General features: G+C 42.3%; 1 protein-coding gene across 1 annotated transcript in view; it reads left to right on the forward strand.

Moving 5' to 3' along the window:
* The first annotated feature begins 1,097 nt into the window (after positions 1-1,097).
* Positions 1,098-20,489, forward strand: part of Scml4 (Scm polycomb group protein like 4) — a 102,538-nt gene continuing 83,146 nt past the window's right edge. Inside the window, exon 1 of the mRNA XM_040283163.2 lies at positions 1,098-1,245. The gene's annotated coding sequence lies outside the window, so the exon portion shown is untranslated. The remainder of the gene's footprint in view (positions 1,246-20,489) is intronic.

Here is a 20,489-nt window from a genome sequence, read left to right on the forward strand (position 1 = left end):
GTATTCAGGACAACCTCAAGTTGTATTGCATTTTTTAATATTCTCAATAGCTAACCAAGTTGTGGCCTAAACCCAAGCCTTAATTAGTGTTGGTTGATATTTAGTCCTGGCTGAACGTGCTTGCAGCTCATCCTCAGGAATAAGCCTGTGTGGGTTGCTTTTCATCTTGTTGGAAATACTTGTGAATACCCCAGTACCCTGAGAGAATGAAATGAGCAACGGGGGAGCCTTGCTGTATTCTGCAAAAGGAAACAAGAACAAGTCCCTTCACCAGTATAAACTGATTTGTCCCAGAGAAGGCAGCAAGGCTATCTTCTAAGCCCTTTTGTTGTAGAAGGGGCATTCACCCTACACAGGCTGCAAACATATTTGGGAGTGTGGAAACACATATGCACTTACACACACAATTCTGGAGCCAAAGTCAAGGCTCAGTGTTAATGACCTGTACACAGGTATTATGGGCAGCTGCAGAGTTAATATGTATAGCCATGGTGTGTTCACCTGCACAGGCTCACTTCTATGGTAAACACACGGGCTCCCCTGAACGATGATGTTGTTGGAACGTTTCTCCTTTTTTTTTTTTTATCCGAAGTCAAATATTCACTCTGTCAGATCACCACTATCTTATAAGCCCAGTGTTGGCCCTCACTGCTGCAGGACTGGGACAAAGAGATGATGTTACAGTCTGGTTTCTATGGCAACAGAGGAGGGGTAATGAAAACTGAAATGTTGGAAACACCCATTCTGACAATTGTGACATAATTCAGGTTATTACAAGGATGTAACTACCAAAGAAGCAGAAGTGTCATTACCTTGCAGCTCGTGTCGGCAAAAAGCTACATTGCACATTTCTCTTAGTTGGGCTGCTAAGAGGAAGGAAACATGAAACACACACACGCACACACACAGGCCTCGTTTTTTGCATGTAAAATGTGTGTGTTCTTTAAAAGCCAGTGGTTGGCTGGTTTTCCGGACATGATGTGGTTGAAGCTGTCATCGTAATGGAAATTCATTGCTGTAGCTATGGTAAATCGAGTGTTCTGCCTGTGCTGAATGCATTAGTCTAATGAGATGTTTGCAGCCGGAGAGCAGGGCTGCTGGAGACTTACTGTGAGCTACTAGCACACGGGTGGAAGACAGCTTTTGCAATACTCGGTTCCCATGTGTCGAAAGTCATCTGTCTTCTGAGTCAACACTCCCCGCCTGGTCAACACCCTGATCAGGGCTCTGGTGAACAAGCTGTAGGTAAGGGAGATGCACAATTGGAGGGTGTGTCGTTGACACGGGATCCTTCTCTTCTAGCTGTCAGCATGACAGAAGACCTATTCTAGTTTTTCCTGGGTTGCAAGCCTGCCCCTATGGCAATGCACGGTGTCCTGCACTAAAACCACTGAGTCCAGCAGGTAAACTTCGGTTCCTCCTATTCAAAATACAATGTTTGCTTTCTTAACCAGGACCCAGGAAGAAAGATGTGGCATAGAACTATACAGTTTATAAATTTTGGATATATACGCATTCACTACGTTTTAACTCTGCATTTAAATATATAGAAAGTTATTTTTATTCCAAATGTGAACTCAAATAACTGGCTAGCTTTTTTTTTTTCCGCAATAATTTTTCTTTGCTCTGCTTTTTTAATTAAAAGAATTATAGTGTGTCCTGAGATTAAAATATCTACCTAAAAATTGACTATTAAAATTGGTGTACTACAAACAATCGAAGTGTTGTTTTTTAAATTGATTTTTATCTTGAACATCCCGGATGGAATATTCCGCGTTGTATTTGTGTTGGTTTTTCCTAATCTACCAGTCACAGATGAGAATAGTGTTTATTGCTGGTTTTAGTCCAGATGACCATGGAGTGTTAGGAATAGTTTTCCCAAGTTCAAGTACAAAGTCACCTCCTTCCCAGGTGGAGCACTGTGTGACCTGAACTGGTCTCCAAATGTTCCCTCTGGAGCCTGAGATGTCCTCTCTGTGTCTCTTGCTGGCAGGACAGGACCTGCCGGAGAGCGTAAGGTGCAGCTGCAGAGTAAATCATTTTACCAGAAACTGATGTGTTTGATCAAAGTTTTCTCCACTATCTGTGACAGTAAATGAAAGGTGGTTGGTCGTGTTGCCTCTGGATTCTATGACAGTTCTCAAAAGGATTAGAAAATCAGCTTTCTGAGAAAGTGGCTTTTTGGTTGTCTCAGGCACTGTGGTTCTTGAGAAAGTCATCCAGGCGCTTCAGAATTGAGGTGTTTGTTGTGCACTGTTTTTTCTTCCTTTCCAACCACAGAAACAATTTTTGAAGAGTTAGGGACATAAGTTGCTTTCTTTTCTTGAGACTGTTTTTTGAAGATAGAATATATGGAATAAAATCATAAAAGTATAAAAAATATAAAGGCACTCATAGAGCAGTATTTGCGTGGGACTCATTTTGTGTTGCTTGGTAGAACTATCTTGAAAACAGGGATTGTTTGAATAGTACCGAGTGATTGTCAAAACTCAAAATGTTAATATAGAACCCCTGTTTTAGAGAAGTTGTTTGGTGGCTTCAAAATCTACCTTTTACACACATTTGTGACATATTTAAAAAAAATATAAATGCATTTTCTTTAACTCTTTAAATTGTGTATGTAGAGGAACTCTGTGTTTGGTTTGATAAATTGATCAGTCTGTTTGATTTATGGGATTATTTTAAAAAGTGCAGATCCCACAAAAACTCCGTTCTTTTATGTGTGACATGTTTAAATTTCTCTCCTGTGGCACCCAAGTTGCTTTTTATTTTGTTGCAAAAGAGAGAAAGCCAAGGAACAGTAATAACAAGACAAAAAAAACAATAAAAGAAACAAGAGTGCATTGCTTTCCGTCGGGTGTTTGCTTTTGGTGGTGTGTTTTCGCCCAGCGAAACCAGCTAAGCAGTTTCACTTTCTGGTGCTGGGTCCTCGGGTGGGGGTCGCTGCTCGCCTCTAGCAGCAGGTAAGCTGAGCTGATCAGCTGCTGGGAAATGAGCCAGATACAGTGACCCTGCCCTCAGAACTTTTGGCATGAAAATTCAAAAAAAGTGATGACTATTAAAGTGTTCAATAAGATTTGCTAATGACCAGAAAAAAAAAAATCAGGCAATACTCCGAAAGGATAAGGACAGAAATTTTAAATTTTTAAAAACTCTTAAGAATGGGAAAATAACAAACAGATTGCTTCAAACCTCTTCTAATGTGGTGGCTTTTATTTAATCTCATTTCTAAATCTCAATTACTTCAATAAGTTCAAGGAAACATAACTGAGGTTCTCTGAAATCATAATAAGGAATGCTCAGACCTTTACATTGTAAATCTGGGGAGTTAAAGTTTAGAGCATTTCATAGGTCTGTTGACAATTTTGCATGACCCCAGGGCACATGACACGCACCTACGTGGATCCCTTGTGACTTTTGGTCAGGACGGAGGTGGTGGGTAAAGCTCAGATGTGTTGTTCATGGGGTCCCTGTAAATTTCCTTGGGATATTTTTTCCCTCCCAAGTCAGTGCTCTTGGAAACCTCAGCATCACAGGTAGCTGAGTGTACTGTCCCGGTGCTCCACAAGTCCTGAAACTCAGTTGAGGGGACACTACCCCTTCATGGGCTGAGGGCTTCAGAATTCCAAGTACCTCCAGTTTACTTCTCTCACTGATCCCTGAGATTTTATTTGGGGATGGAGGGAGAAAGGAAATGAAGAAAGACCTTCTTGCAATCTGATCATCAAGAAACATAAATTCTAGCCTGATGTTTTTGGGGATGGTGTTTGTGAAAGCAGTCTCCTTGGTTGTGAGCACACAAGCTTCTTTCTATTGGTGGGCAAATTTGACATTTCTAAGAAGGAGCTTTTAAAAAATGCATCCTCAGACATCTTATTTCTTAACTTTGCCATCTCCTGAAAGGCTAGTTTGAGATTTACACGTTTTTTATTTTTATTTTTTTCCTTCTAAGACAGAAGACAGGTAAGGAGGGGCCAGGGGGATTTGAAACACTCTTGGGAGAAAAATCAAATACTTTGGTACAAATATAATGTAACAGAAGCCACCAGGGTGTCTAGTAAATTACCCTAAATTTTAATTAATGAGTCACAAAAGCTACACCACAAGCTTTAAAAATTACCCCTTTATCAATAAGGTGATAATTAACTTTCTCTGGAATTAGCAATTCTGAGCCTCGGGCAGTATGCAGCCTGGCAAGTTTTCTGGAATGCTGCCAATTTTTAACAATTGGTCCTTTGGCAAACCCACTGGATTTTAATTCAAACATTCATTCTGACATTTCCCAATGTGGTTCAAAGACCATTGAAATCACCCAAATCACGGTAAAATTTCTGAGCTCAAAAGAGTAGCTCAGAATATTTGGTTTGCATTTGAACCTGTCACTTTCTTTCTTCATTTTTCCTTTTCTACCTTTTCTCTGAAAACCTCTGCATCTGCAGGAGCGCAGCACTCTGGTCCCTGCCATAAATCTCAGCTGTAAATCGCTGTGGTGAATCCTGTGTTTGTTGATGCGCCCACACCAGGTCCGGTGCCCTGGCTGCCAGCCCACGGGGTGCTAAGTGTTTTCCATTGTTGCCGAATTCATCTCGTTTTCAGCTCTGGCAAGGACTTGTTCCCTCATATTTCTGCAAACGCTCACTCGTGGTTTGTCAGATGCCGAGATTTAGAGTGAGAGTCGGAGAAGAGGAGCTGTGGGCGGGAGGGCCATTTTAGATGTGTCCAGCCGGTTTGGAATCGAGTTTACCCTGATTTACACCAAGTAATGTCTGAAGAGGCATTTCAGAGCAGTCTGTGCCATACAGACATTTTAGACAGACAGACAGATACACGCTCACAGCTTTCCAGTGCTGCTGGTCACTGGTGGGCAGCCCTGAGGGGCAGCCCCATGGCCCCAGTGGCTGGCAGACAAGTGGTAGGGGATGCAAATCACCCTTCCAGAAGTCACTGGATTCTTTAAGCATTAGTCTTGCGGGGCTCCTGCTTCTCTCAGCCAAGACAGGACGGGATACTAGTGACAAGGCTTCCTGCTGGGTTAGGCCGGCAGTTCTGACAGAGGCATGAACCAAGAATGTTCCTGCCTTCTGGCCGGTGGGGTAGAGACCAGCAGCAAGCAGCACTCCTGCATTCTGGAATAAATCAGTGCTTGCAATCAGGACGGTCCCTTTGCCATCACAGAGGAGATAAAACACCTCTATTGCTTCTTGGGATGATTGCTTCTTGGGCTACTGTTTGAAAGCAGAAAGGAATCTATCACCCTGTGGCAGTCCTCACTTTATATTAAGCTGAAAAGTCATTCCACTGAGTCTGTGTGACACCCTGGAGTCATGGGAGTATATTCTCAGATCCACATGGCAGACTGCCCTGAGATTACTATGGTTTGTACCAGTTACATCAATTAAGTTTTATGTAGAATCCAGGGATGGGAAACTATATATACTCCTCTTTCCTCCCCCAGCTCAGGCACACTCTACCTAAATTTTTTGTTTGTGGAGGGGCAGGTGTACTTTTTTTCTTTCTGGCAGCTGCAGTTATTGATCAGAACTTGGTTCCGCCCTTATTGATTTCCGAGAATGATTGCACCTCCCTGCACCAGGTGCCACCTGGCTTTGAGGAAGGCTGAGGAGTGAGCGGTCTTGCTTTCTCCAGAAGGCACACAACACAGAAGCAGAGGAATGGAGTTGGCTGTCATGAGAACATTAATGTGCCAGGGAAAAATAGTGTCAGAGCTGTACTTTGAAAGATGGTGATGTTGTCTGCTTGGTCCTGTGATGGTGACTCAACTTTTGAGAGCTGAATATTTGGTAACAAAAACCTTTGCCCCTTTTTTCTTCCTGTGCTGATTATTATAGACCTCAAAGCCCTCATTCTTCCAAGTCAGAAACAGACAGCTTGGAAGTAATATTAAAGAAATGGGCAGCCTTTTATTAAGGTAGGTAGTAAACTTGGGGACAAATGCTGAGCTTGGCAAAGCAAAGAATTGGACTTAGACCCTCCAATTGAGTCTAAGTCCAGGAGGGAAAATGGCACCAAACAAAGAGGTACTGTAATAAAACCCAGCGAAGGGACCTAGTCCTTCTCCTTTCCAATGAGGATTTGACAGCTCCTCTCCTTTGCATATCTGCAGGTGCACTTTAGAAAAGATTCAATAATAGTTAACAAGAGCACATGGCTCTCAACTTCTAGATCTATGGATCCTTTTCTTTGGGCATTGAAGGAAATATTTCCTCCTTTTCCTTCATCTTTTATCCATAGGTCATCCTGGGACATTATTGCTATGATGAGAAAACCAGGGTTGAATACCAGGAGTGTGTTTTTCCTTGGTGGCCAGAGCCAGGCCCTGAGTCCTCTCACCAGCCCAGTGTGTTCTCTGAGGGCTATGTCTCAGGTTCTGCCTTGGATACAGCTTCCAAGCCAGCCTAGGGCTGGCCTCAGGATCTGCATCCTGTTTTGACAGGCAGCCCTTGTCTTGGTGAATGAGGAAAGGAAGAACTGAAGAGAAAAACACAAAGTGTAAGCCAGTTCTGGGGCATTCATACTTCTGGTTTTGGAGCCAGAATTTGGAGGTCATGTGACTCAAACAAATCCTTTGGGTGGAACCATTTCTGAGCTTCTATAGGACTCTAAGCATCCTTCTCTTTCCTCATGGCCTTTCAAAAAAGAGGCTGACCTCTTTTCCCCACAATTCTTTAGGATCTAGAACCCCATTGTTAGGAAATGATGATGATGTGAAAATTTTAATCAATCAGCTATTAATACATGCTATTTATTCCAAAGAGACTGTTGGATGAAGTGCTGGCTATATTGATCAGAGCTATGGGAACAGATGTCCACCATGTTTTAATCGTGAGCAGTCTGTGGTCACTGGTTATATCTGAGCAAGTTTAGTTCGTGCTATTGCCACTGTTGCATGTACCAGGGGAGTTTGCCTTGAGATTCAGGGGTCAGTCCAACAGTCTTTTGTGTGTTGCCCCTTGTGCTGGGAGTTCTCCCTTTCAGATGCCAAAATGTGCTTGAGCATATTTGATTGTGTATATATATATTAGTTGTAGATAGACACAATACCTTGGTTTTATTTATTTATTTATTTTTACGTAGTGCTGAGAATCAAACCCAGTGCCTCACATGTGCCAGGCAAGCGCTCTACCACTGAGCCACAACCCCAGCCCCGAATGTATCAGTTTTAAGACATCATTTTCATAAAAGCTTCAAGTGGATATATATCCATATGTATGTATATGTATATATGTATACACATATGTATGTATGCATACGTATGTGTATGTATGTATATGTGTGTGTATATATATACATATACACACACATAACTTTGGCACATTACAAACAAAGCTTAGAAATAGTGGGGAAAACTGGTTCTAATGCCTCAAATCAGCATCCACAGTGTGAAAATATAGCCCTTGTTATAAGTATTTGTAACATAATGAATATTAAATATTTTAAATAAAGAGGGCAAATGGTATGGTGGGGGCTAGGTTAGCATCTGATGTAGAAATGGTTAATTGGTCCCTGAGTGAAAGGCTGAATGAGTGTGTGTTGCTTTAAATGAGACCAGGTGAGTGTAAACTCTCTCCAGGGATGTGAAGTCAGAAACTCAATTTGGGGTGTGATGTGTATAAGAATGTGTGGGGACCAGTGACATGTGATAGCATAGAGGACTGGTCCTTTCTGTTGCCCTCCCTTTTAGTCATTTGGAATGAACTCAATGAAGAATAAGAAGAATAAGAAACTTAAAGTGTCCTGATAGCAGACTGAGGAAAAAGTACCTTTAAAAGGTTTGTTTGATGCACACTTCTGTGGAAACAGCCCAAATCTTTTTTTTTTTTTTTAGATCAAGTGCTAAGTTGAGTTTTTACTATATATATGTATTTCTGAAGTTGGTCAGTTTACTTCTTAAGATTATATTTGACATTTTCATGCCTGAAGAGAAAAAAGTTTTAGTAGGACCAAGGACCTCATAGATTTTTATCAGAGGACATTGTGAGGTTTTGTGGCTTCTTGGACAAAGCTAAGGAAACCCAGGCCTCCCTTTGGTGCAGATTTCCTGTGTTCTGCTCATGTGTTTTGGGTACTGACTACCAGTTTTCAGAGGTTCTCTTTCTCATCCCTGAGAACGCAGATTTAGGGCAGGGTAAGGGGAATTTATAATGGGGCCCATGGATCCACATAAGCCCCAGACAGATTACCTCTCTGTAGAAGTTGAAAGGTTAAAATAATGACCAAAATGATGACCTTGAGGGTAAAGCTTTTGATAACTGAATAAAGACATGAAAGCAAAAGCCACCTACACTCTGAGCAGGGTCTACAAGTGAATCCCAGATTCCCAGGTGAGATGGGTTTGAAGGCATCCCTCCCAGGACAAGGCCAGGCCCCCACCTTTCCATTGTTAGGATGCTCCAGTTGTCAGCAAGAGTAGCTTTTCCTTTCTGTACTTCCCCCAACTTCCTTCTCTGACAACTACATCTTCTGAGGACCCACTTTATCCTTAGAGCGGCACAGAATACATCTCCATTTGGAGTCACATAGATTCCAATTCCAAAAGCCAGCTAATTGGCTACCAGTGTGGTCAGAGCCAGTACTGGGACATCCCCGAAATTCCTGGAACCTCTCTTCCTTCCTGGGGATGGATCTCCTTGGCAGCCCCCATTGCCCAGGTTCTAAAAAGAAACAATATTGAGAAGGGCTTAGTAAACCTGAAGTGCTCTACAAGTGGTAGTAAATCCATGCTTGCACTTATTGGGTGTCATCTACTCAAGGAGGCTGGGGGAAGCTAAATAGACCTGTTTGATGCGCACAGGAAGTCAACCCGGGAAGGCTTGTTTTTATCTCCATCACACAGATGGGGAAACTGAGGCTTCTGCTACCTAGCGTGTTGAGAACCACATGGCCACATAAAGTTTGCCAAGTCTTTTCTAGTTTGAGAAATGGACTGGGGATTTCACCTGCAAGGGCTGAGGAGAAAGAGCGCATTCATACCTCAGAGCCAGCTGCTCCTGCTCAGCCAGACTGGGCAGTTCCAAGACCAGCAGGTTCCAGAAAGGAAATGATTCCCTGGTGTTTCCACTTGAAAAGGCATTTTTGGTCCACAGCAAACTTTTCTTTTTTAAAGCAGTGGGCTCTCCGTCCTGTCAGACTCAACCTCCCTGTTTTATTACCAACATTTTTAACACCCTGTTTACAACCCTGAGGTGAAATTCCCAGATAACATAACCTGCCCCTACCTGTCATTTAAGAAAAATTAGGGCTGTGGGTATAGCTCAGTAGTAGAATGCTTGACTAGCTTACAAGAAGCTCTTGGTTCCATGCCCAGTATAAAAAGAAAAGAAAGAAAAATTAATATGATGTCTAATTGAAATATAAATGGGAATGAAAGCAAAGTAATTCTGAAACTCCTTCTGGTGCCGGTGACCCACTCCCTACTCTGCATAATGTCCAGAGTAACCTACTCCCCACCCCCACGCTGAAAGATATACAGTTGTTACCATCAGAAAGTATGCATTTTCAGGGAGAACTATTATTTTAATAAATATGAGTTTAATTTTATGCGATCAGGTGCTGATAGTTGCTCCCAGGGGTTCCGAGTGGAGCTCTACCTTCTAGTGCAGTCTAAAACAGGTAGCAGGAGCTACCTGTGACACGGTTTTCCAAAATGATAACTCTTGGAATTCTGCACAAAATAAAGAAGAGTGTTCTCTCATTGTATACACTAATTGCCTTTCTGAAAACACAAAGTCTATAATTGAGTAGAAATATATTGCTATGGTTTAACTATGGTTCCAGTGTGTCCCCTAAAGTTTCATGTTCTGGGAGCTTGTCACGTAGGAGGGGGTGTTGTGGTCCTGGGACCTTTAAGAAGTGGGCCTCAGGTAAGACAATTAGGTCATTGGGATGCTGCCCTTGGAAGGGATTAGAGTAGTTCTTTGGGGACTGTAGTAAGTTGCCAGTAGAGAAAGTTCTTATAAAAACGGTGAACCTGGTAAAAAGAGGAAGCCTGGTACAAATATGTAACAATGAATCCCACCATTATGCACAATTATAATGCACCAGTAAAAAAATATGGGGGAAAAAAAACACAAAGAACAAATATGGATCTCTGAATCTCTCAGACTTCCTGTTTTGCCATGTGATCTGTCCGTCTCACACATAGTCCTGCCATGATGCAACTGTCACAATGTGCTGTAGCCAAGAAGCCCCTCACTAGAGGGCCTGCCTGCACAGATGGGGCTACCCAATCTTGGACTTTTGGACCTCAAAATTATAAGCTAATTAAACTTCTTTAGAAATTATTCAGCTTTAAGTGTTTTGTTATAGTAATAGAAAACAGATGAAGACATATACTATGTTCATACACAAAATAAAGTTATTCCTAGGTTTAGAAAAATGAGGTCTTTCTATATGGCCAGACGATGGTTTATCATGCCATACTGCTCCATAGTGGAAAAGTGTGGAGAAGGAAAGCGACTCAGAGCATAGCAACCAGGGAACAGAGAGAGCATTCAGTTCACTGAGGACTAAACATATACTCCAAAGTACGCCCTCAGTTCTCTATCTTCACCAACTATACCTACCTGCCTACGGTTACCGTCCAGTTAATCCATTCAAGTGGATTAATGCACTGATTAGGTTAAGGTTCTCATAACGCAATCATTTCACCTCTGAACTTTCTTACATTGTCTCACACATGAGCTTTTGGGGGACACCTCATATCTAAACCATAACAACTATCAATGGTAAACCTGTCTCATAGTGGTCTCTTATGTCTTATCAAATTAACAACAATTCTTGGAATTTTAGGCCAGTCACACTCCTGTACCCTCGCTCTAGACAGCCAAGAGATTCATAAAGCTTCCAACTGTCCCCCAGAGCAGAGAAGTAGTCTTGAGGTCCCCAAATCCCTTTTATTTATTTATTTATTTTTTTTTTTTTAGAATTTTTAATATTTATTTATTTTTTGTTCTCGGCGGACACAACATCTTTGTTGGTATGTGGTGCTGAGGATCGAACCCGGGCTGCACGCATGCCAGGCGAGCGCGCTACCGCTTGAGCCATATCCCCAGCCCAAATCCCTTTTAAAAGGGAGCTGGAATTTCTCTATATCCCCTCTCTTCACTTCTGTCCCTCCCCTGCCTGCACAGAACAGGTTCACAAAGCCCTAAAATTTCTGAACCCCAACAAAAGGGGTTGTACTATGGTGTTAGTCTGGTACCTCAGATCTTCTGCTAGCTGAGTCAGGTCTCTTTGTGTGTCTTACCTTGCTCAGGGGTCAGGGTACAGCCTAAGATACTTGGTGCACTAACTGGAAGGGGGATTCTTGATGATATGGGTTCTTTAAGTGAAAATTATTAATCCAACTTTGATTAGGTTTTCTTTTTTCTCCAGTTCTTAAGAGATTAACTTGCTGAAATGGGCAATAATTATTAGGGCCCAAATTTTAAAACTCTAATGTTTTTAAATTGGATTACCTCCCCATAAGCTGGTTAACAAGCTCCATTTCCTGGAGCCCGAGACACCCTGAGTTAAATATCTCCCTGCGTTAGTGACAGTGTGAGGGTTAGGACAAAAGTCCTGCATTCCTGAATCCCATTGTTAATAAGAACCTGAGTATGTGAAGACACCTTAACTTGAGGAGAGGGCAAGATGTGCTGATGGAGCATGGAGAGGTGTGAAAATGTGTTTCTTATATGACTCAAACCCACACACTTGTTGGTGTGAATTGAATTTGACCCTGGCCTGTCACTATTATGGGTAACATCCCACACACTGGCAGAAGCCTTGGGAGAGCCACCTTATCTATAGACCAGTGATCCTGGGGGTTTAGAAGGTGAATTTCGTATCCACATGTCACTCAGTGATACCCCCAACTGAGGATTTCCAGTAGATTCTTGGCCCCACCTGGTGGGGCAGGCCATATGCAGTGGTCCACGGTGAGAAGAGTGAGAATAAGCATCCTGGGCTTTGGGTTCTTACCTCCCAGCTGGGAAGTATCAAGACTGAGCTTCTAGGACTGAGCTAGTGCCAACAGTGGCCAGCACCAGGGCTCTGCCCTATTAGCCCAGGAACAGCCTCTGCTTGTTAACTACCCCTTTGCCACTGACCATGTTCAGGGTGCCTGGTGTACAGAAGTGCTCCCATGATTTCTGGGTGCATCAGTGAAGGTATGGACAGGAGGGGAGATGGATTATGAACCTGAGGGCTTGCTTGGCTAGCCCTATTGAGCTCCAGTTTGGAATTTCAACTGTTTTAATGGTCATCCCTGCTTACAGCTTCCACAGGCACCCTAAACTCAACAGATCCAAAACCAGACTCATCATTTACCCCCTTCTCATTGGAATATTCTTTCTTTTTAAATGTATCACTGTTCTTCAGTTATCCAAGATACGTTTTAGAATCCCATACTCTTCCATGACTTCAAGTTGGAAAAGTGTAATAGATGCTAATTTCAGGAGAGTTTCCTGTATCCCCTTTCTCCCCATTTCCTCTGTTGCCCTTGCTCAGATCCTCATAGCACCCTTCATGAGGACCACAGCCATGCCACTTTTGCTCTGCCTCTTTGCTTCTAATTGCTCCTCCCTGCCACCCACCTTATTATTGCTCCAAGGATATCTGTGAGACACAGATCTGATTACTTTGGTCTGTTTGTGCTGCTCTGACAAAACACTTTAGACTGGATGATTTTTAAACACGAAAAAATTCATGTCTTATGGTTCTGGAGACTGGGAAGTCCAAGATCAAGATACTGGCAGACTGGTACCTGGTGAGGTCTGTTCTCTGCTTCTCACAATGCTGCAGTCTGGCTGGGCACAATCCACGAGCCACTTGTCAAGCAGAAACGAACTTTATTTTTAGAACACACACACCGCACCACATGAACTCTTCAGGAATTCCCTCAGAGCCCAACTGCCACCACTGGCTTCCAGCGAGCCTCTCTACCCCCCACTCCTCCTGCTCTTAAGGCCGATTGGCTGGGTCGCGCGGGTGGAGGAGTGGGGGGTAGAGAGGCTCGCTGGAAGCCAGTGGTGGCAGTTGGGCTCTGAGGGAATTCCTGAAGAGTTCATGTGGTGCGGTGTGTGTGTTCTAAAAATAAAGTTCGTTTCTGCTTGACAAGTGGCTCGTGGATTGTGCCCAGCCAGACTTCGGCATTTGGTGGCCCATATGGGAACGAATCCTCGACCTTGGCGTTATCAGCACCAAGGTCTGATAGTACTTTGATGGTGCATCCTCCAGGGGAGATGAATGCAGTGGCCTCACATGGCAAAGGGGATGGAAGGGCAAGAGAGCGCTCCCTTCAACCTGAGTCCTTTTATAAGGGAGCAAATTCATGTGGACAGAACTGCCATGACTTAATCACTTGCTGAAGGTCACCCTTCTTAAAACTGTTGCATCAGGGGTTAAGTTTCAACATGAATTTTGGAGGGGACACCATCATGCAAAACAGAGCCCTGATTCGGTCATTCGGTTGCTTACCTGAGAGTCCATTGCTTACATTGGTGGTTGTCAATTTTTTTGCCCATGTTCTCCATTAAATCATCGCAATATTTGTATATTACTATAATACACATTCTTGAGTATGCATCTCCATTCCATGTATAGACTAACATACATGTTAGTATTTTATACACATTCTAAAACATACTCGAAAATAGAAAGGAAAAAGCCACCTGAGCCTTCTGCCTTCTCCACACATTCTCAAAGCCTCTGTATTTTTTCATCTTTTCTTTCTGTGTCCTGGAATTCTCTTCTCTTGCTTCTCCATGTGATGAAATTTGATGAGTCCTTCAAGACCATTTATAGTAGCCAGATTCTTTTTTTTTTAAATTTTTATTATTGGTTGTTCAAAACATTATAGTAGCCAGACTCTTAATATATATATATGAGTTGTAGTTGGACACAATATGTTTATTTATTTTTATGTGTGTTGAGGATCGACCCAGGACCTCACATGTACCCATTAAGCCACAATCCCAGCCCCAGTAGCCAGACTCTTAATCTTCTCTAGCTGCAGGATCTGAGAGTGTGTTTCTGGTGGCAAGGAGGAATGTGTTGGGGTGAATGTCCCTTTGTCAAGAACAAATTGTAATAGTAACGTATCTTTCCTTGCTTGTCAAACATTCCGAGGAGGATTTCCTCCTCTGTTTTCCTGGGTAACATATGCCTCCTCCAGACCAGCGAGGAAGCAGGCATTCAGACATGAGGAGGGTGGGAGTAATTTAGCAAGAGGTGCAAAAGTAAACTTAATTCTGAACATCACACAATTAGGCTAATGTGATTTAGACCAATGTGATCAGTGAGGTTTGTTTATTTTCCCCTCAGACTATAATTAATTCAAGGAAGTGCTGTAGATGGTAAATTTTAGTAAACGAATAATAGAACTGTTCTCTAAAATAAAAGCAGTGGCAGCAACCTAGTCATTTTACAGTAGCATGAATGGAAGATAATTACAGTTGGAAAGAGCTAGTCCCCAACCAGTGCAAGAAGCCGAGCGGTGTCTCCAGCCTGCAGTCTCTGTGAACACAAATTGCAAACCAAGTTTCCCCATATAGCCGAGGAGAATGCTTAACTCACTTTTCAGATATTCCTACCAGTGACCTACAGGGAATCACGCTAATAAATATGACAATAACATTGTAATGGGGCAAGAAAGGCTGACGCAGCGTTTTGTTAATTTGAGTTCAGCATTAGCAGGAGCTTTGTAACCCCTGAGCAATGAAATGGGAGTGCAGAGGTTCTGCTGCAGGCATTTTAATTAGAGGTCCTGGGAATATCTCTAGGCCGTGGCAGCTGAGTGAGACCTGTCCCCACCAAGTGTACCCAAGGCAGGCCTTCCTCCTGGCCCTCAGCAGTCATTAAGAGGCCTTGCCAGAGGCAGGGTCCTGGGGGAGGGGAGCAGAGTTTCCAGGAGGGGAGGAGGCTGGTGGGCGAGAGTCCAACAGTAATTAGCTGCCCAGATGTCAGCACCCGAGCCCTTGTTTTAACGAAGTGGTGGCAGAGATTGACAGAAATGGCTTGACCATGATGGATCCCAAAGCATTTTTTTTTTTTAAAGGCTTCTTTTACTCTTGCTACCTTTCATAAATTGACTTAAATACGATGTGAAAATAAAGACATCATAAATCAAAAGCTGTTAGCATACCTGGTCCCTGAAATTTATGGGTATTAAGCAGAAAAGGCTTAGGAACATTTCACCAAATAATTCTCCAGTCTCTGAAGACTCATTTCGTTTTCCTTCCTCTCCCTCCCCCAGGGCTGATGTGGGCTCTCTGGCTGCCAGCTAGCACCTGAGCCCAGGGGAGGGAGCCAGTGCTCCCACAGGCAGGCGGCTTGGTTCCCACAGGTAGGGCCGGAAGCCATACCCAGGTGTAGACACCACATGGGGGAAGAGCAGAGAACTGAGAGAAACAGCTGTCCGTTGCCCTTGGGTTCTGGCAGTGTAGCCTCAAAAAAGGCCAGGTCCATCAGACCTAGTGGTCTCTGTCCCCATCTCTTTCCCTGGGAGAAAGGAATAAATGGAGGTGAGAGGCCCTCAGACCAGGATGGGAGACTTAATATTCAAAGCCATCTATTTCTGTGATGGTTCAGGAACATGAAGGCTGGCTTTGGAGGCCCAATGGTAAGTACTAGAAGACTCCCAGGAAAGAGTACTGGGTCCCTCCAGAGACTAGTATGAAGGAACTGAGCCACTTTATGCTCTGTCTGGTGGTCACTGCATCTCACGAAGTCAGAGAAGTAGAAAGAGTTGGTGGTGTTCCTTATATCTGTTAGTGCATCAGTGGACTCAATGAATAATTATGGAGCACCTGTGGTAGGTGAGGCACATGGAATAACTTACATGGCCCCTGCAGAGGGCTGAGGGCAGGTGAGGGTCCACTAGAGCAATCAGGGGTCTCTAGTCCTTCAATGGGGAAAGAGAAGAAAAGAAAGGTTCTCTGCTTAGACATTCTTCTGAGGTTGATAGGAATATTCAGGCCCAAAACTCAGCCATGGCCTCACGCTCTCTGATTTCCACTGGTCCTGGTTCTTCCCAGAGATAATGTCTGTCGCATTCCAAAGCCATTGTCCTTATGGTCATCAGGAGTAGGATATTTCAGAGCCAGGCTGACTTCTCATCAGGTCTCCCTGCCGATGTTATGACAGCTGTGTGTTCTCAGATCCGAGGGCCCATAAAAGAGCTCACCATATATGTGAAATTTGACCTCGATCTTTTCTGAGCTAACGTGAACATTTTATGTCTTAGAAAGAATCTAGAATCAAGTTGAAAATATGGCTTTGGCTGGGTCTGAGCATAATCAGGGTTTTCAAATGTAGGTGGACAGATTTCATGTAACAGAAGCTTCAGGGCCTGTAAAATCAGCCCGGTGTTAGAGTTTCAGGATGTTGTACTAAGTGGTCCTGCAGTGGCTGCCATCCCTCACCTTTATTTAATCAGGGGTATTAAAATGGCAGGACATTGTGGGAGACCAATCTCGCACTTGGCTGAGTTAACTCCCCTGCTGGGCCATGTGGTGTCAGGCACCCATGCTGCTAGACTGCCCCGCTCTTCTAGGGTTCGATTGACTGTCTTCTTGCCTGGGCGTGGCTTCCTAGAGCCCCATGAGTGAAGCTATGCTCACCTGTTCCTTTGTAATATAACCCCTTGCCCTGTTTAGGACAGATCTTCCATGGAAGTGCCTTGTGTGTATCCCCTTCTCCTACTGTGCCCTTGGGTGTGGCCTACCTAGGTGTCAGTCAACCCGCTGACAGTGGACATCAGGAAGATAGACTCAGCTCCTTGAAACCTGACCCCTTGCCTCACATGAATAGCTTCTTCTCAATAAAAGGGGTCAATGCGTTCTCTCTCTCTCTTCCTGTAGACCCTTAAGGTCAGAGGAGCCGTCACAGTGACCCCAAAGAAAAAGGTATTTGTGTCTCTTGTGTGGTTATTTTGCACAGCCCAGTCAGCCCAGTTTACCTGGAGTGACCCCTGAGCCTTTTAGTTGCAAACAGGACATGCTACCTTAAAAGACAGGATCTCAACCCTCCTCACAATTAGTGAGAATGAGCATGCTGTTGAAAAGCTTTTCTCATTTATTCATATTTCCTTTATGTCTACTGACATGTATTTTAGGTGCTGTCCTAGAATAAAGGCGAAGAAGGATGTAATACTTGCCTTCATGGAGCTGATGGTCCATGTTTTAGTCAGTTTTTTTTTTTTTTTTCTGCTGTGACTAAAGGATCTGACTAGAACAACTGTAAGGAGGAAAAGTTTATTTGAGGGCTCACGGTTTCAGAGGTCTTAGTCCAGAGACAGCTGGCTGCTCCATTCCTCGGGGCTTGAGGTGAGGCTGAACATCATGGCGGAAGAGTACTACAGAGGGAAGCAGCTCACATCATGGTGATCAGAAAGCAGAAACAGAGACTCTACTGGCCAGAAACAAATATATACCCAAAAGCTGCTCCCCAATTCCCATCTTCTCCAGCCACACCCTAGCACTTCAGTTAACCCCATCAGGGATTAATTCACTGATTAGGCTATAACCCAAGCATTTCTCCTTCAAACCTTCTTGCGTTGTCTCCCACATGAGCTTTTGGGGGACACCTCACATCCAAACCGTAACACTTCAGTAGAGAGGTGGGCAACATTTTGATCACACCTGATGGTTTTGGCTACATCACCCTTGGTTCTGATTCCATGTCTCCTGCCCCTGCTTCAGTCCTCCAGAATTCTCCAATCCTCCCCTCATCCTCAGACTCTTACTCTCACTTTTCTCTCCCTGTAACCCGGCAGCAGTACCTACAGCACAGCTGATGGTGAGGAGTCATTGAGCTGATCTATAAGCCCCAACTCAGACTCCAGCTGCCATTTAATAAATCTGAGGCTGCCTCCCTCTTTTCTTTTCCAGAAAAAGTAAACCCTTTCCCCTCTTTCTGGCTACCCTGTCTGCCTGAGACTCATTCCAACTCAAACACCTTCCCCAAGACATTCTTTCAATCTGCTCTTTCTCTTGAACACGTTTTTAATTTTTTTTTTTTTGTACTGGGGATTGAACCCAGAGATGGTCAACCACTGAGCCACATCCCCAAACCATTTTTCTTTTCTTTAAAAATATTTTTTTAAGTTGTTGATGGACCTTTATTTTATTTATTTATTTGTATGCCATGCTGAGAATCTAACCCAGTAACTCACAGATACTAGGCAAGCACTCTACCACTGAGCTACAACTCCAATTCTCCTTTAGGTGCCCTGCATCTGAAAGGCTGAAATTAAAATGCATTAGCAGAGCCCTGGAGCTTAGATTGCCTTGGGGTCCAACCTTAGGCAACTGTGGGCATTCTGCCAGGTCTTAACTTTGTAGCAGACTTTTTAATTTTTTAATTATAGTTTTGAGTTATACGAGTTGAGCACACACACATTCGGATTTAAAATGAAATTAATAAGTTAGTACAGAACCCTTACAATTTTTGACTTTGTTGATACTTCTCTATTGTGTTTTTTAGTCCATTGGTTTTTGTTCCTAATTTAATTTGCTTCCTTCCTTATAGTTACTATGTCTTTAATTTTTTTCTTCTTTTTCTATTTTATTAAGGTAGAAACCTAAATAATTTATTTTAGATCTTTCTTCTTTTCTCATATGCATATTTAAAACCCTAAATTCTACTATGGGGTTTTTCTTTCCATTTTCCATCAGTTTCAAAATATGTTCTGATTTCTCTGATGATTTCTTCCTTAACCTAAAGCTTATTTGGTAGAATATTTTAAAATTCCCATATTTGGTGTCTTCCTGATTTGTTTTTGTTATTGACTTCTAAGTGCCCTTTCTGATCTGTACTGAGAAATTTATTGAGACTCATTTCATGGCCCAGATTTTGGTTGATCTTGGTTAATGTTCTGTGTGTATTTGAAAAGAAAGAATATTCTGTAGTTGAAGGTCTAGTGTTCTATAAATATTATTAATTTGGTTGATAGTGCTGATAATCTGTAACTTCATAAACTGTTGTCTACTTGTTCTATCAATTACTGAAAGGACAGGGTTAAAATTTGTAACTGTAATTGCAAAGTTGTCTGTCCCCTTAATTGGGTCAGCTTTTGCTACAAGTATTTTGAAACTCAGTTATTGTGATGCACATTTAAGATTTTTATTTCTTTTGATGATTTGACTCTTCTTATTATCTCTATTTCTGAAAAAAAAACTGTGTGACTTTAGGTCTTTCTTGTGATTAGTGTTTGTACAGTGTCTTTTATTGATCTTTTACTTGCAACCTATGTGCAATTTTAAATAAGTGTGTCTTGTAGCTATTTGGGTCTTCTTTTTGTTATTCTGTGTAAAAGAAACAATTGGAAAATAAAATAAAAGTGCCATCCACAATAACATCAAAACCCCCCAAATATTTCATAATATATTTAACAAAATATGTGTAAGACATCTACACCAAAGACTACCAAAACACTTCTGAGACAAACTCAAGGTGTCTTAAGTAAATGGAGAGAAATACCACAGTATGGATTATAAGACTCATTATGGTTCAAATGTCAATTCTCCCCAAATTAATTTATAGATTCAATTCATTTACAATTAGAATGCCAACAAGTTTTTTCACTATATAAAAATTAAAATACAAAATAATCTTGGAAAAGGAAAGTAAAGTTGAAGAACTCATACTATGTAATTTCAAGACTTCCTCTTGAGAGGCTGAGGTTGGAGGATTGTGATCTCAAAGCCAGCCTCAGCAACTTAGCGGGGCCCTAGGCAACTTAGAGAGACCCTGTCTCTAAACAAAATTCAACAAAGGGCTGGGGATGTGACTCAGTGGTAAAACATTCCTGGGTTCAATTTCTAGTACCAAATAAAAAGAAAAAGAAAAAAAGACTTTCTAAAATGGTATAGCAACCAAAGGAATTTGGTATTGGCATAAGGATGGGCAGAAACATCAATGAAGCAGAATAAAGAGTCCAGAAATAGACTTGATTCCATGTGGTTAATTGATTTTGATAAAGGGGCTAAAGTAACTCAATAGAGACAGAAACATCTTTGGAAAACTGGTGTTGGAATGATTGCACATCTGTACAGGGGAAGAATGAACCCTGAACCTTATCTCACACCACACACAATAGTTAATTTAAGATGAATCACAGACCTCAAGCTGCAATAGGTAAAACAGCAAAGCTTATTATTAAGAAGAAAATATAGGAGAACATCTTCATGATTTTGGGTTGTGAAAAATTTCTTGGAGATGGTGCAGAAGCCACTAATCATAAAATAAAAGGTTGCTATATTGTATTTCATCAAAACTTAAAAACATCATCTGCTCATTAAAAGACACTATTTAGAAAATGAATAGGCAATCCACAGAAGGAGAGAGATGTTTTGCATTATATATTTTAAACAAAGGACCTGTCTCCAGAATTTATAAAGAACTCCTATAGCTTTATATTAATAAAGAAAAAGAGCAAACAACTGAATAAAAATTTGGGCAAAAGACTAGAACAGAAACTTAAACAG

The sequence above is a fragment of the Ictidomys tridecemlineatus genome, chromosome 8, assembly GCF_052094955.1.
Source record: "Ictidomys tridecemlineatus isolate mIctTri1 chromosome 8, mIctTri1.hap1, whole genome shotgun sequence".
NCBI classification, from domain to species: Eukaryota; Metazoa; Chordata; class Mammalia; order Rodentia; family Sciuridae; genus Ictidomys; species Ictidomys tridecemlineatus.